At 38.5% G+C, this 18357-nt stretch overlaps 1 protein-coding gene across 1 annotated transcript in view; it reads right to left on the bottom strand.

The window, feature by feature from the left end:
* LOC139120215 (neuronal acetylcholine receptor subunit alpha-3-like) overlaps positions 1 to 18357 on the bottom strand; it is a 69385-nt gene that overhangs the window by 34466 nt on the left and 16562 nt on the right. The window lies entirely within an intron of this gene.

The following is an 18357-nucleotide window of genomic DNA, read 5'->3' as shown; positions in this document are numbered from 1 at the left end:
CTCACAATTTCTTCTCGAGGGCGATGGTTCAAGATAGAGTTTAATATTCTAAACCCTCATCGCCAAATGTTCTGTTTAATTAATCTCGCGTGCCATTGTTTGTACAAGTTTCACACCCGGCATTATTCATGGTCATTGTTAGCTGGCAAAAGATCGCGATTTCCAGGGTTACACATAAGTATATATTTTATAAAACGTCGCACTGCTCTGATTTAGCCCTATAAAAGTATTTAGTTGGGACTTAGGGGCCCTGTACCACAACACAATCAACCCACTGTGACCCACGCCATTGCTAATGATAGTGCTTTCTGCTCCGGGAAACCCCAAACTGTCGTCTAACTTGAACATTATTTTATGGGAAACAGTCGTCGGAACTGCACCTGTGCGAATTTCTTGTTTACGAACAACGAGGTTCACCTTATCATCATAGCTGCAACATTTAAATTATACTAAGTAGATTTTGACAGACATATTTTAACTTTCACCAGTCACCATCGGTCGTATGGGTCCCATACGACCTTTGAGGGCAGTACCGACGACTGTATCCCTTTAAATTGCAGGAGAATCCGCTTCCATTGCGTTCATTTCACCATATTTAGAAACCTGAATGGCTGGAAAAGAAATTAACTCGCTCAGCGCACCCGACACCTGCAAAAAACTACCGAACCGTGCGATCACGCATTAACTGCGCCTGCGCACCAGTATCGTTGACCGCGTTTTGTTCAATTTGTTGAAGCCAACATGAATATGACGACATAATACAAATTCTGGAGCAAGAAGATTAAAAATGAAGAAAAGAAAGGTCATATGCCAATGTTTTTAATTACGAACATTTTAGTTTCTTGTAGCGTTATCGAGGACCTGCGGGGGTTGTTTTCCCGCGGGAGAAAAATTGTCAGTTGGCGATATCAGTCACAAATTGCCCACCACTTGGCCTTATGATGGCGAAAGAGAGATAAATTGTACTTGATTTCTGGTTGGTTTGTTCTTCGGAAACCTCGTCGGTTCATTATAGTTTGTTTAATGACGGTTTGCTACTTTATCTGTGATCTACGATTAATGTGCTCTGAAACGAGCCCCATCACTATGCCCGGCGTCTTTCGTTATCCATGGGTGTCGTAATCCGTTACCGTTAGTCGATAAAGACGCCGCCGAAATATTGTCAGTTACAATCTTGGCTCGGAGCATCATAGGCTGTGGACAGACAATGCAATCAGCCGGAGACCCTCTTTATTTGAAGGCTTGTCCGTCACATGGGATAAAACAGCCGGCAAAGCTAGATCGCGTTGGATGATTCTAAGGACTCACGGTGACACACTGCCACTGAACCTGTATGTACACGTTGATATGACCGGCACGAACTATATTGGTCTTTTGGAACGGTGACTACAACAAAGTGTATGCACAAGCAACAAAGGGGTTTTAACCGCTTGGAGTGATGGCATTAGTTATGTCTGTGGTAGCTAAATAGAAACGTGATATTAATTAAACTTGTCCTTACGAGGAACTAGAACCACAGCTGGGTGTATTCTTGCTACACGGAGCTAGATTCTGGCTAGGCATCGGTGCAATCTTGGCGAATACTAGGAGAATAAACAGGAAGCTTGGTCTGCTTTTGCAGCTCAACGGATCATCCCCCTATTTGAGACAATGCAAGTGGATCGTCCGTTCATCATGCTCCAAGCGGCGAATAAAAAGTGAGATTAAAAATAGCGAGTGAAAGGTACGAGAAAGAAATGACACATTACCTGTTTTTATATCTGATGCAGATCGTAGGGCTACTACAATGGGGTCGTTAATGATTTTCATCCGATGTTCCTCGCAACAAAATCACGATCTGCGCTGCATGTACCACAAAGATACGTCGGCGGAAGAAGCGACAGTCAGTGGCAAGTCTGGAAACGAACAGGCTAGCCCTGAGCTCATCGGCCGGGGTAGTACACTTAAAGCTGCCGTTCGAGATGGCAAGTGTCGTGACGTCGCTTTTTTTTCAACTGATCGAGTTGTCCATTGACTGAGAAATCCGACATGTAAGAGACATCGAGAAATACGCTTTTCGTGAAAACACCGAATTTGCCCCGTGTAATTATTTGGGCGTGGAAGCCTCCTGACACAAGCGAGTACACCGTTTACTGAGGTGGAATGTTCTCAACTGATCAAAGAGATTGCGACAATCATGAAGCGCATATGATGTTTGCCCTCATAGGCGGTGCTTGAAGGCGAACAATAAACTTAGGGGGCTTGCATAAGTTCCACATTAGTATGACTAACGGAAAATCATTTGTATGACGTAATGAGTTATAACTTGAGAGATCGAAAATTTATTTTGTAGGATTTACGTCTATCGTTAATTTAACGTCGACAGTATTTCATTTTTTTCTTTTCTGATGTGCGTTTAGAATAATCAATTACAGAAGACCGAACGTAGGAATTTCTATCTCTTGAAGGATCTTTGCACGACTTGACTCAGTCTAATTTCAGTAAGCTTTTTGCACTTTTTACCCGCACGTAATGTCCTATTTTCGGCGCATGCGTGACAGTTTGCGGTTAGGTAGATTAACGACTAGAGGTTAACCAATTTCTCATCACAAAAATCATGGATGTGAAGTTTACTTAAAAGGAACAGAACAGGTGTTATCATCCAAAATCAGATGCTTCATTAATTGGCTGAAAAATGTTTCGTCTCTTTGTGTACATGCCCGAGCAGGAAGTTTGGTTTGTGGCACATGGTTTGTCGATTGCTTGCCAGAGCAGCATCTTTCAATCCTGACTCAAATTATTTTTCCTAAAGATAACGGTGGCACATGCTGACACATGGCCGACTTTTCTATGTTTAGTATGTTTTTGACAAAAGAAAATTTTTGGGGGGAATGCATTCAAAAAGTGATAGAAATAAATCCTGCATTTTCATTTTTCTTTGCGATGTGTTTCCTTTCCTTCATTTCGTCTGAGCATTAACCATGGCCCCTGTAATTTGTGTCACGTTTGCCGACATATAATGGGACAATTTATCTCCGACTGCAGTAATACGGCGCTGTGATCGATTATCCACGGGTAATTACGGTGGGTAAACACGTACGAGAGCCGTTCCTCGAGATAATTTTACATACCGTTGCTGTCACGATAAAACGGCGACGACATTTTCAAAAAAAAAACCGTGATGGTCTCAATCGGTGTACTTTATCTTTCGATGTAGGAAAGCCTTTTTGCGCGTCAATGTTCACGTGCAACGGTGTCACCGATCTTCTTCGATGCAAATTTTTATCGACAAGGAGAGAGTATTGCGTAGAAATCAATTTTAAGTGGTTTTTGAGAATGCAATCACAACAATAGGCAGCTACGACAGCTAACTAGCTGTCACAACAACATTTATTTCCACGTTTTTTCGACTTCACGTCATCACGTATGTGATCTGAGTACAGGGTTCGCGCCACACGTCGGCGGAGACTGACCAATGCAGGAATAAATAAGAAAGTGGCGCGCAGATTACAGTAGTTACCCTTCCCCAAAGCGTACATGACGAATCTGTTGACAGCAGTGCGACACCATCTCACACATACATACACCGGTAGACAAAAAGGACACACAACTAATTGCAGTAAATAAAGGCCGGAAGGGGCTCAATACTAGAATTTCATCGCTACAGTACAAATCTTTCATTCCAGACGACTACATTTCAAAATAGAGTTGGCTTAATTTCTAAAGTCCCTGTTGGTAATAGCATGCAGAAAGTATGCGTGCTTGTCATTTAAATTAAAAGAAATGCGAGACTCAGTGTGGATATTTCTTTCATTACTTGTATCACAATGCAGTTATTTATTTATATTTATTTATCTATTTGTTCATTCATCCATTTATTTATTTATTTATTTATTTAATTATTTATTTATTTATTTATTTCTCATTTATTTATCTGTAATTCAGCTACCTATTTGCACGTTTTGTCCCATCATTTGTTGGTGTTTTATTTCTCATTTATCTATTTATTTCTGTTTATTTACTATCTTTTTATTATTTTACTGTTTGCTTTTATAGCGATTAATTGATTCATGTGCTTATTTCTTTATTTATCCTTATATGATTCATTTATTTATTTACTTACTTACTTATTAACGATACTATTCATCTCTTCCTCGGTGTTTCTTTTAACATATTTACATTTGATTTGTCTTGAACTGTTCAAATAATTAACATATATAAGAGATCTCACTTATGAGGGTACTTGACCCGCCATAAATGAATTAAAACTAAACCTGTTCAGCGCCGCCTTTCACGTATGGGTGAGCAGAGCTCATGATGAATTAATTATTCTATAGATCTCTTATTTGATGCGCCCCTCTGATATAAGACGCATTATCGATTCAAATAATTAATTGGAGAGATAAAAATCGCTTTTTATTCCATTCAGTTTGTGTCAAAGAAGCCGTTAGTCGAACAGGTGGACAAATATTCTGTGCAGAATTAATGCCAGAAGAATGGCTGGAAACATTTTGCTGTAAATACTTCTCCTCTTGCATAGCATCGACGTTCCCAAAAATGTTGGCGAGAATGTTGATTCAAAATTTTATATGAGCGATGAAATGCACACAAAGGCGCGAAAGGAGGTCATTGTACAGTGAAACCTGTCTGAGCCGCACACCAAAGGGACTGACAAAACTGTTCAGTTTACATAGGTGTTTGGTTCATAGAGGTTCCTCACACATGGCATTCTATGTGGAAGGGATTTGAAAAACTGTTCAGTATAGACAGGTTTCCAGTTTAGACAGGGTTCGGTTTAGACAGGTTTCACTGTATTACTAAAATAATATTTGATGACATAGTTGACGCCACATCTACAAACTCTAGAGTTTTATATCAAGTTGGGCATTATTTCAAATAAATTTATACAATTAGGAACTGGACATAAATTACAGGGGGGTGGGCCGACCGCTGCATCAAAAATAGTGACCCTTCAAAAGTTCATGCACAAGAATTAGTGACCCTCCCCCTTATCCGTGCATGAAAATAAGTGACCCTCCCCTGTTACTCAATACCCCCCAACAAACCCGCAATGTGTTCAAGTCCCCCTTCTGACTTGCTATACTTTTGAAGTCCCCCTCCCAAAAGGAAGGCAAAATGTGGCCGATATACCGCTTTGTCCAAAAAATATCAAATCATATGTGTATGATAATTCATGTAAATGTACTTTGCTTGAAGTGGCAGGTAAAAAGTGCATGCGTGTTGATTCACTATACATGGTAGTCGACTATAAGAAAACTATGAACGTGTATTTTCCAACATAAAACTAGCAATGTCTGTTCATCTATAGATGTTTAATAACTGATATAAATATACTTGATTACCATGGGTTGTTTACAAGTGCACATGTGAGCAAGATATTTGATTTTGGAATTTCGCTCAAAATGTTGATCCACTATACATGGGATTCTATGACAAAACTGTAAAAAAAAATTCACAATTAAAAATATGCACTATTTGTGCATATATGGACCCTGAATAATTGACATAATTGTACTTGATTAGAAGAGGGTGGTAAAACGTGCATCTGTGTACAAGAACTTTGTTTTTGGAATTTAGCATAAAATGTTGATCCACTATACATTGTAGTCTATGACGAAACTATGAATAATTTTTTTAAAATACAAAACTTGGCAAATATATGTATTTATGCATGCTTGATTATTGATATTTATGTTCTTGATTAGACTAGAGTGGTAACAAGTCCATGTGTGTGCAAGAAATCTGATTTTGGAATTTCCCGAAATGTTGATTCATTATACATGGCATGTCAATGATGAAACCCTATGAATATTTTTTTCAAATACAAAAATAGGAAAATATGTGCATTTATGTACACTCGATTATTGGTATTAATGTTCATGATTAGACTAGAGTGGTTTCAAGTCAATGGTTGTGCAAGAAATTTGATTTTGGAATTTCACCGAAATGTTGATTCACTATACATTAATACATTATAGGCTATGAGGAAACTACAAATAACTCATAGGTTATCTGATCCTAAATTGTTATTCAAAAGTTGTTGGACCTGAAGCTTCCAGTTGTTATTGATGACACTATGCACTATTCTGAATAGTTTGTATTCTGTCAATGTCCTAAAAAATAAAAAAAATGTACATACAGCGACATGAACGTTTGACACCGACCTATACCCAATGTATTGTCAATGGGAGAATGATATCAAATAAGTGATCTCCCAAATTGTTATTGAAAGAGTCATTATAGGGGACAGTTATGCACAATAGAGGAGTTGGATAAGTAGAAATCATGAAAACTTAAATCAGTGTGGCTGCTTGGATCATCAATACATTGTTTATTATACCCTTAAACTTGCGCCCAATGGGCGCGCCGAAAATGGAAATGGCAGAAAATGAAAGTGCCAGGAGGTATTTTTTCTTTTTTCGGTATTCCATATTCTTCAATACGTGCACATGCAACGTCAGCTTTGATGTATAAAAAAATGACCCTCCCCCATAGGCTTGCACATAATTTTATGACCCTTCAAAAATGCTCGCGCGAAAAATGGCAACCCCCTGTAATTTATGTCCAGTCCAGTCCAGTCATCTGGTCTTTTGACATTAAATCAGCACACACACACACACACTTACACACAAACACATACTAGCAAGCACGGACGCATAGACTGCAGTATGACAAGACTTCCCCTGAGTGATCGATCATAGGCGCTAACAAATATAGTACGAATTTATTCTTATTTCGCTGATACGTAGACCGAAAGGGGTTCCATTTGGCACCAACCATTTTAGCTACGCTTTATGATTTCGCTCAGTATCTGCTTCGGTAAAATTGGTGACTAACTCATTATCCTTCAGTGTATATATATTCTTTCATTATTATTAATATTTAAATTTATGGAAAGAAGTTTTTGTACCTTCATTGTGCTATTATGCTCACTTACCTCTTTACAAATTTCTACGTGTGTATCTGTATGTCTATCTATTAGCTATGTGTGTATTCATCCATGTATCTATATATGTAATATATGTATATAGGTAGGTAGGTAGGTAGGTAGGTAGGTAGGTAGGTAGGTAGGTAGGTAAGTAGCTAGGTAGATAGCTTGGTAGGTGGCTAGGTAGGTAGCTAGATAGCTAGCTAGCAAGCTAGGTATAGGTGGATGGGTAGGTAATATGCATGTTCTACTTATAACTGTCTAGGTAATTAGCTTGGTAGGTGGCTAGGTGGCTAGCTAGCTAGCTAGCTTGGTATAGGTGGGTAGGTATGCATGTTCTACTTATAACTGTTTGTGTTGCACCTTTGTACTGAGCTTTTTATTACGATTACCATCATATCTCGATAAATATCTGTCTGCTTTGTGGTCACTTCTGCGATATATACCGAAATATTTATTTTAAGCAATTGATCAAGAAGGTAACAGTGGTCTGCATATAACAAATGGCCACAGCACTTGGCATTCCGTATAGGTCAAAGCCTCCACCGTGATGAACACTGGAAAATTACAATTCCACAAGTTTCTTGGCTGTCAAATTTCTAAACATGCATAATGTTGAAAAGGTCTTATCAAATATCCAGGACAGTTTGACGTTACTGTTGTCCACTGGGCTTTGATATGTCAATTAATATTTGATGTAACTCACAATGATTAATTAATACCGGTGACGCGATAACTTATCACTGTCCAGGCCTTCAAGTTATTGTTTCCAAGACTACGTCTGTTATGTGAGGAACATCAACGTTATCGTCTGCATTCGCTTAAGCAACGAGCTATTGCCCAAAAGGGCGATCGCACCACGAATTTTTAGTGATACGCGACCATGACTCCGAGCTTATAAAACTGTTCGCGACTTTGCTTTGGCATTCTTGCCTTGTCTGAAAAAAATCGCGACGTTTTCCATTCTTCGGTGTAGTGCTTTTATCTTAAACAGTAATATTAACACGTGTAAACGTAGTTTCTGAAGGATGTGACATAATACACGGGCAATTTAAAACGAGATAAATAAACAAGATGAATAAACGGGTGCCCCACTCAACAAATACCCCTCCGTGAATTTTGCATTTGAAAATGGCGGGAAATACAAAATGCAGTGAAAACTAAAAATTTGTCAATTCTTTCACAGGCGGATCTTGTTGTAATGCAGTAAAGAGCTATTGTGTTTAATGGCTGAAAATCAAAGAATATCAGAGATAAGTGCGAGATTTACACATTACAAAGAAATACAACCCATGGTCCTTTAAAACTTCAGACGGGACAAAACCCAAGATAACTTTAGCACGTACGTTGATAGGGATAGAAGCCTTATGCCACATGAAGTTAAGTATATTTGCTACCAAAGGCGCAATAGTGGCTTAAATATCAAATTTACAATCGATAAATATTTTAATTGATTAAAGTGACAAATAATGAAGCTAAAAGATCCAGGAGGTGGAAGACTGGCCAATAAAAATACGTTTGACACAATGACAAACATAGAGGGAGCCGTGTCGAACATATTAAATTCGAGTAGAATTATAACCCGGTTTGTGATTTGGTTTTTCACGATCTAGAATGAATTGTAACAGTTCGAATAATAGAAGACCGAGGTATATCGGTTGTGACGATATACCCAGGATAAAAAAAAAACCTCGATGCATTATGGCGTAAACAATGGTTCAAGTCACAGAGTTATGCATTATCTATGATATCCTTGATGAAAGATATGGAGTAATGTTGTAATGAATGAGTTAAAAAGCCAGGATCTGCAAATGATAAGCGAAATTTAATGATAAAGGAAGAACATGTACGCACACATATAGTGTGATGTTAGACTAATTTGCGATGCGCACGCGCGTAAAAAATTTACTCTGATGTTTCGCCATTTTCCAGGCGAAGATGTTGGATGGAATTGTTAGCAAATCCATCTGTCTGTGTTCTGCGGTGTACGTCTGGATGCCAATATTAAAAAGGGAACAACTGTCAAACTTGTTTGGCTAAATCTAAATTGCATGGCTAGCCAAGAACGGATTTTGTTTTCACTTTTAACCTTCCTGAGACAAGATGGCATTTCAATTATATTATATCGATATTATATACTATCGATGAAGTTTCAAAGGAAGAAGGTAGGCAGCGTATTGTCTTCAGATGCCATGAGGGGATGGTATCTACATCGTGAGGGGTGATTTAGCCTGCCGCGACCAAGGAGGACGGGAAAGGACGACCTTGGCGATGTGGAAGCTATACACAACGGCTCTAAAGGCCTATATGTCAGGCACCAGATTGTCTTCCCAGGAAATTTGCTTGCTAGCTTACAATTTCAATGGAAAACAAAAGGCTATGGCACCTCCATAATCGTCTTACAGACTAGAACAAATTTGATCCCTGGGATCGAGTCCCCAACCTTTAAAGCTGTGTGGCATGGACTTATACTGTTACGGGATAGTCAGATGCCATAGCTGTGTGTCAGTCCTTCCTGACAAATGACAGCAGTTTCGCATCGCCAATCACGAAGTCTTTGGCCTCTTATCCCTGAGGTTTTCAAGAGATGTCGCAAGAAAAAGAGCTTAGCCAGAGAAGATGAAAAACTCTCTTTGCTATACCTCGTGCCCCGGCCTCGTGCACTACAGGGTCAAGGGACCTTAACTATATGGAATATCGAACTTAACAGATCAATGTTCAAGGCTTAAACAATACCACTGACTATCACCAAAGCCTCAGGGAGCAAAATCAACTGTAAGCGGTTTATTGTGAAAAAAATGATGCAATATTTCAATGCAAATACTTTTTACACCATCGTATCGATTGCATCGAAGCGCATATTACAGGTATTGTGCATTGACAGTGACGAGTTTGCGAAACGTTTAAGCCGGCTGACGATCTTATACATCATCCTGCGTCATAGAAGTCGACGTAATTGCAATTCTGTATTAAATCTCGTTCCTTCGTTAAAGCAACGCCCCCACCACCTGTCGAGGGAATGCCCCCACGAAAGATTAGAAGTAAAACCGCTGGATTGATTTTAGAGATTTACTACTATATATTGAGTGATAAATACCCTTCATATTCTGACGCTAAATGAGGCATGGTGTTTCGGATCCGAGCTTCCAAAATGCTCTGACGAGGCTAACATTGCGTTGCATCAATGACGTCACCTCGGATCAAATTTTGGGGAGAGAATTGAAGGGCTGGATGAAAATTTTGAAAACATCTCGGGGGGGGGGATACCTGATTATATCGCATTTGAGAAGAGCGAAATTGCAAATACAGCGAGTATCTGATATAAATTTGCTGTAAATGTGATTTCCTGACTCCGTGAAAAATCAAATCTTATCGACATCCAATTTAGTTTTCCTTTTTTTTAATGCAACTCGGTGTGATATGAATCTTCCAGACACCGAATGACTATGATACAAAAGGAGGACGACGCATTAATCAGTTTGATATTGCTGAACCCTTCGTCTCTATCTTACAGTAACACTTGCAGGTGTTAGCTCGCGACCTCTTCAAAATTGGAGTCAAAAAACAGCATTTTCAGAGGCAACTGAGTAGTAGGATTTTGAAGAAAAAACAGGCAATCTTTGATGGTACAGTTTCTGACAATGAATGGAAATGTCTTATCTCAGGCCCACTTAGGAAGAAACTGATGGAGAGATATCATCGAAAAACATCCCCAATCACGTGAAACTCTAAAGCTCAACGTCCTGCGCTGGCTTGAATGTGAAAACACCGTCCACTGCATGATCACATGCCTCCATGCGGAGCCATATCTCTGATTTCACTCAAACGTGGCACAATGATTGTGTAAAAATATAAACACAAAATGGTTAAATGGCTGAATAAGTCGATTTAAATCGTGTATGTGCCTGATAGTACGCTATCCTTTTTTAAGCGACTTGAACCGGTTCAGGCATATCAAAGTGAAGTCGCAGAACAAAGTATACAGATAGGAACTGCCCGACAACTTGCCAAGTTGCCGCGTTTGTGCAACGTGTTAACGTGTGTGTATTACATGCATTGTCAAAGTACTACGTTCGCAGAAATTCGGTTTCTGTCTGTCTGTCTTGGTATCGGCTCTGGTAGTCATCTTTGATCATACCGAAGAATTGGTGCACAAATGCATGCTATTGCCCTTGTGCCACGTGTTACTCAAAATCAGTGAAGGCAATTCCAAGTACATGTAATGGCTTCGCTAACACGCACTCAGCAAAACCAAATATTCGTCCGTCGAGAATTAAAAACGAAGTAAATACTTCATGCATGATATATGTTTTCCTTCCAAAGATATCTAAAATCTGAGTACATGAAAGACTAGTCTCGCATCTAACTTCCTATAATTTTAATACACAAGATCATACAAAATTTTCTTCGATGTCAAGGCACCAGGGTGACTTCCAACTTTCCAATACAGTGACTTAATTTTATGGGTAGACAGCATACTGATCTAATTGCCTCCTATGATTGTCTGTGTTGAAGATGCTAAGCAAAGTGTTGGGCCAGTTCTGTTCAACTTTCTACATTTCATTCGATTTACTTCTTATGACGGACTTAATAATTGTTTATCCTTGTTAAATTTAAAGGCGGGTGGTCGTCGGAACTGCGCGTGTGCGACTTTCTTGTTTATGAAGAATGTATTTCATGCATGGTATCTATATGCATCACTTCAACATAGCTGCAATATATAAAGTTTACGACATTAATTGTTAACAAGCATGCTTCAACTTTCATCAATCTCCAACCTACCCTAGATATAGTATTTACATCGGTCGTAGGGGTCCCTGGCAACCTTTGAGCAGAGTTCCGACGACCACCCGCCTTTAAACGACGTGAAAATATGACATGTTCAGACTTTGAACCTCAGAATGACCAGATATGAACTGTAAATGCTCATGTGTTTCATTGTATATTGCAGTTATGTGTAAATTTGAACCTTTGACACATGTTTGCAACTTCATTGAAAGTATTATGATCAACATGTAATATTCACCACAGATTAAACTCTATAGGTCATTAAGTATTCAAATACGCAAGTAGCTGAAATAGAAATAATTAATTTCTTTGACTGCTGTCATTGTATCACCACTTTATATAGCAAGTGTAATTGCCTTTGGTCAAGTCCTTCAAACTATATATTCCAAACTTTGAAAGCTCATTACATATGCAAACTATTAATTAGCTGACATGAAAACTTAATTGCGAAATGACTTTCAATATTGGTATAACCTGGTATAATCATCAATATACATAGCATGTTATGCCAACTTTGATCAAATAAATCCAAGTATATATCCCTAATTAGGAAAGTTCATAAATACACAAATTAGGAATTGGCTGAAGCAAAAATGCTTAACGCCTTTCAATAATGTTAGCCTACATAATAGTATCTTTAATGTACATAGAAAGTTTCATCAATTTTGGTCATGTAAATTCAAATATATATCCCTAATTTCAAAAATTCATTAAATATTCAAATTAGGAGCTGGATGAAGTAAAATGCTTAATGACTTTCAGTAACGTCGTATCATAGTATCTTTAATGTACATAGCAAGTTTTGCCAACTTTGGTCTAGTCAATACAGATAAATATCTCTGATTATGAAAGTTCATTCATTAAATATGCAAATAAGGAATTGGCTAAAGTTCAAATGCTTAATGACTTTCGATAATGTTCTATCATAGTATCTTTAATGTACATAGCCAGTTTCGCCAACTTTTGTCTCGTCAATTCAGATAAATACCCCTAATTAGGAAAGTTCATGAAATATGCAAATTAGGCATTGGCTGAAGTAAAAATGCTTAATGACATTTAATAATGTTCTATCATAGTATCTTTAATGTACATAGCAAGTTTCATCAATTTTGGTCTTGTAAATTCAAATATATCCTTACTTTCAAAAGGTATTTAAATATACAAATTAGGATTTGGATGAAGTAAAAATTCTTAATGACTATCAATGATGTTTAATCATAGTATCCTAAATATGCATACCAAGTTTTGTCAATTTTGATCAAGTAAATTCAGATATATACGCCTAATTAGGAAACTTCATTAAATATGCAAATTAGTAATTATCTTTCACATCACCCCTTTAATAACTTTCACAGCTGATATATCTTGATGTGATCAACATTTGTAGCAAATCTCATCAAATTGCGTGCAATCGTTCTCAATGTATATCCGTTTTTTCTAAAATCATTAATTATGCAAATGACCAAAAAGTAAGCAAGCCACACCCACCAAAAACTAATCAGTTCTTACCATTTGCAAACTGAATCTATGTACGAGATTTTATTCTGACCTGATGAGCCGTTTTTGAGATACTGAGCCCACAGACAGACAGACCCACAGACAGACAGACAGACAGACACACAGACACACAGACACACACAGACATCGCTGCGACATATGCTCACGTGTGTCAACACGTGAGCAAAAAATGAATTATTGGCAATGTACTCTGTGAGGGGAATATGAATAGGTGTAGTATTTTAAAAGCTGTCAAAAGTCAAAGCGACATAAGAAGTGCTGGGCTGAAAAGAACATTCACAGAAGGACAGGGACAATGTATCATCATAGGGAACCCAGAAATCTCTTCATATGAGGAGAGTGTACGTTGGTAGAGTGTTGCATAGGGTCAAATAATGATAGTGTCCTTGTAGCGGTTCTAATGACATCTACATTACGTTTGAAACAACAAAAACACAACAGTTATCTTCGTTAAATTTTATTAGTCAACAACAACAACACGACTAACAAACATAAACAACAATACAAACAACAACAACCAAATTTCGGGGTTCCCTATGGTATAATGCCAACTTGTGTGCTCTTCGCTCTCATCGGGGTATAGTAATTTAACTTGTCAAAAGTCACAAAGTTAAAGTTTGGCTCGTCACTCAAAAGACTGAAATCCGGGGAGGGGAACTTACTAAAACAACTAGGAGGAGATTCTTCTTCGTCTTCGTACGGGAGTGCCAGCGGTTGGTGTGTATTCATGACGTCATATGACGGAATCAGTGTTTATTACCCACGTAGATGGTACTCCCTAAACCCGAAAAATATTGTTTACACATTTACGGCCCTAAGAGGATAGTCATGGGCGGATATTACACTTGAATCCGCATTTTTTTTCGATGTCAAGCCTGTTTGATTAGTGTGTCTGCTCACAGCCTTGAATCATCAAGAGGGTTTGAAGATGCAGATACATTTGGAGCGTGTAATCCGTACTTGGAAATACAGCGACTGTAGAGATACGGTATGTGTGGCGGTAATGCCATGAGGGTATACCACTTACAATAAATCAACACTGATACTGCGGAGAGGCCACGTGTGTACACATTATATTTCATCTGAATAAATGTCATTTTGCGTCGAATGTACTCCTATATCAAATTGCATCTTTTTGCTAACGTACATATTGCAAGAATGTGGGAGTTGGCGAGTATATTAGGGTAGTGAAAATTCCATATCCCGTTTGGCGGGCAAACGTATATTGGAAATGTCATAATTTTTTTGCGAATCCCATATGGTGTCTTGCGCACATATCGTCCCTAGATAATGATTACAATGAATTGTGGAAACTTTGGCAATCACATTTTAAAAGATCACAGTTACGGCGTATTTTTTTTCGAAAGTTTTATTATTCAAATGATCAAAGATTCTGCAAAAACTGGTTAAAGACGATTGGGTCATATCGCAACTTGACGTGAAGAAGTACTCATGTTATATTGTTTCTGTACCAAATCTGATTGCAATAGAAGTCGGTGCACATCAAACGTGCAAATTGGCAAACCTGTAAAAAAATACCTGTCGGGCAATCAATGTGTGTATGCATGCCATGAAATATTGTTCTGTTACAAAGTTTGACACAAATCAGGCAACTTATGTCAGAGTAACGGCGCCAAAACAATATAAATTGTGACAATATTGCCAACTGACGGCCATTTTTGATAAATCTGCAAAAAAATGACATGCATGTTCTTTTAGGTCGAGATGTTTGTCTCTGTGTCAGTTTTAATTAAAAGTGGTGCAGGTATGTCTGAGTTTGTGCTATGAACATGAACATGAACAAAGCTGGAAACAAAATGGCCGCCTGGTGGATAAAACCACATGCTGAGCTTGAGAGCACTACAGGAAGCCCTCTGTATCAGATTCTATACATGTAAACTGAAAAGATCTACAAGTCCGCTCCCATTTATTGTTACCCCTTGTAAAATTACATTTATTGCCCACACTGTCATGCAGCCATTAACAACGATTTTTTACCAATTCATCTGTTCTTTAGACTTCGAACCGATGGACTGACATACACACATACATACAAACATCGGTAGGAACAGTGCTACTGTGAGAGAATGATAAAAGATTACTTGTGGATGTCCCTGTAACATTCACTCAAAACGTGTCAGTCATTCTGCTATGACCGTTTTTAGTACTTTGCTAAATTGCTTTTGGCCCTGAGGTGAACACTGTTAGGATTAGTGATTAAAATGCAACGATCAACTTTAGGGATGAATTATCTTTTTTTCTAAAATGGCTCATTATGCAAATTAGCTCAGTACTATGCATACTAAACCACCTACAGCACCTTTCAATCACACACACATAGATAGATAGATAGATAGATAGATAGATAGATAGATAGATAGATAGATAGATAGATAGATAGATAGATAGATAGATAGATAGATAGATAGATAGATAGATAGATAGATAGATAGATAATGTATAAAATAATATAATATTGGCTGTACTTATGATATACTCAGCAGGCGCTAATTATCAGTAAATATAATAAGTTCGAACTGCTAATTAGGGAAAGTCCTTTCGTCTTGGCGCCTACATACACAGTGACCCGGAAAGTACATTGACATAGGCTCGCAACTTTGTACCAGTTCCTGATTGTTGTAAATTGAAGACTTTCAAAGACCGTCAAGTTCTAAATACTGTTCACTCCCATTAAGAAAGTAATCATAGCTTGGAGATTTTATTCTCTGATATTTTTTTCCATTAACCGTGTTAGTTCATGGAAATGCGTTCGTGTGCAAAGTATATCGTAGCACGTGGCATAATTCTTGTTAACAAGGAATGCGGTATTACGGACAAAGGTCACTGACACATTCATGAGGGCGCTGTGCACGACACCGCCATTGGGCAAACCTATGAAAACGAAACTTCTTCATTTTTCGAGCTGAAATAGAGTGCACAAGTTTGGTTTGGTTTTTTTCTGGGGGGGGGGGGGTGACGTAATTTCGTCAGAAAATTACGTGACATCTTTTTCCACAACAAGAATATATCTCGTAATCAACGACTTGCTTTTAACGTCTCGCCCAGAGGTATATATTTTCAGATTTTAAGTACGTAAACACACAGCATCGAAAAACAATTTATAAGCTTGAAGAAAGCATTGATCAGCTGGTTCTCTCACCCCCGTAAAGAAAAGAACGACCTCTTTCTCGTAAAGCCAAATATTTTCTTTCATTGCTTCGTAGAATTGCGACACTGCGAAATCAAAACGTGATTTGGCCACCTAAGTGGCGAATTATTGCAAACTACTCAAGGACGAAATTACAGAGTTAATGGTCAATTGACGAACTCCTTTAAATGATAATTTCATGGCCGCGCGGCTTTCGAGGTTGTTGTACTCGTCAACATGTTGAACTGCTCGGCGAGCTGAACACAGCATATGGATAATAATTCCTGGACATAGACGGCTTTGCCTAGTTGGTCATAGATGATTTCATCTGCGCATGGTGAATTTCAATCGCTCTTTGATCTCAAAATAAGCCTACTGAAAAGTGATGAACAGTTGAAACACCTAATGGTGCACAAAAACTTTGAAAGCAACGAGACCTAACAAGTGTAAACGAAAGGTTATGAGAAAGCCAAACTGACAGACAGACAGACAGACAGACAGACAGACAGACAGACAGACAGACAGACAGACAGACAGACAGACAGACATACAGACAGACAGACAGACAGACAGACAGACAGACAGACGGATGGACATTCAAACGGACGGAGGGACGGCTGGACGGACAGACAGACAGACAGACAGACAGACAGACAGACAGACAGACAGACAGACAGACAGACAGACTGACAGACAGGCGAGTAAGAGGAGGGGGAAAGGAGAAGGTGAGAAGGGCAACATTGTCACGTCTCATCGTACGATCGCGCTGTGAACAAGGGTCACGTGGTTGTTCGACATAATTGATAAATAATAATAAACTAATGCTTTAAAAATCAAGTTATGTAGTTGAGGGGAAAGGACCAGTTCATTTCATATTTAAAACAGTCATAACGTTATGCACAACCACTTTTTTAAAATTATCGGATATGGAAGCATATACCGGGCTGGCAAAAGGAATCTATTGTGTTACGCCGTATGTTCACAGTCTTCCATTTGTGCAAGGCGGTCTGTGAAGAGGCGTTTATATAATTTTGAACCGATCAAATAAAACACATCGTGTAGGCTCCTCTAAGACTAACTGAACAAAACACGGATATTCCAAATCCTCTAAAAATAATTCATTTGACCTCCCCAATTTGTCGAGCCCTTCTGCAGGACACTTTCGTTCCTTTTTAACTCTTCTAATACAAAAATGTCACGTCCGCAGCCCTCCCGCTATTGTGTGATTGTTCTGTGCATGCGGATTTGCTCGTGTGTGTTTCCTGTTGTTGTATTTTTATTAGCGTCATCTTGTTTTCAAAAAAAAGCATAGCTATGGTGTAACGGTATTTTAATCCGATAAAGGACTTGAAAGAGAAGGCAAGACATCGTTTGTTCAAAAGTTTCCAATGGATGTATCACAGGTGCATCTTGGGTAAATCAATTCATTGTGTCTGGATGGCATGTAACAGTCTTGCCCGCTATCCGTTATGTAATGGTGTTTGTGTTATTGTCCGCTTATAAGCTTCTTATATGCATCTTTTAACCGTTACCACAAATTAAAACCGCACGGTTGTGTTTATTGCTTATTCAGTTTCAGCTTATGGTTTCATGAGGCAGAAGTTGGCGATAGATAAATTCCTGGGGCTTTTCCACTCTCCGTCTTGGGTTCACCCCACACATTTGCTGGACAGTGTCGGTCAACAACAAAAAATTAACAGAAGTCCTAAATACTTAATGAAAGGGCTCAGAAAGTGCAGTATTCTGGGATTATCAAAATGAAAGGGCGACCATGGTAAAACAAAGGCATAATTAGCGTAACATCTCTTGAAGATCACTATGCAGAAGTTATTCCCGGTAAATGGTGTTTGCGTTAAAGGAGGGTCTTGACACCTTCCAGAGAAAAGATAATGATATAGCTGTCGTTTTGATGACCCGGGTTCTCACAGAGTAGGGTGCGATGCCTGATCAAAGTCCACTTTAGAAGAGGGAAAAG

Source organism: Ptychodera flava, chromosome 20, assembly GCF_041260155.1.
Source record: "Ptychodera flava strain L36383 chromosome 20, AS_Pfla_20210202, whole genome shotgun sequence".
NCBI classification, from domain to species: domain Eukaryota; kingdom Metazoa; phylum Hemichordata; class Enteropneusta; family Ptychoderidae; genus Ptychodera; species Ptychodera flava.
Note: the sequence above shows the minus strand (reverse complement) of the source record. Positions and strands in the feature narration are given on the sequence as shown.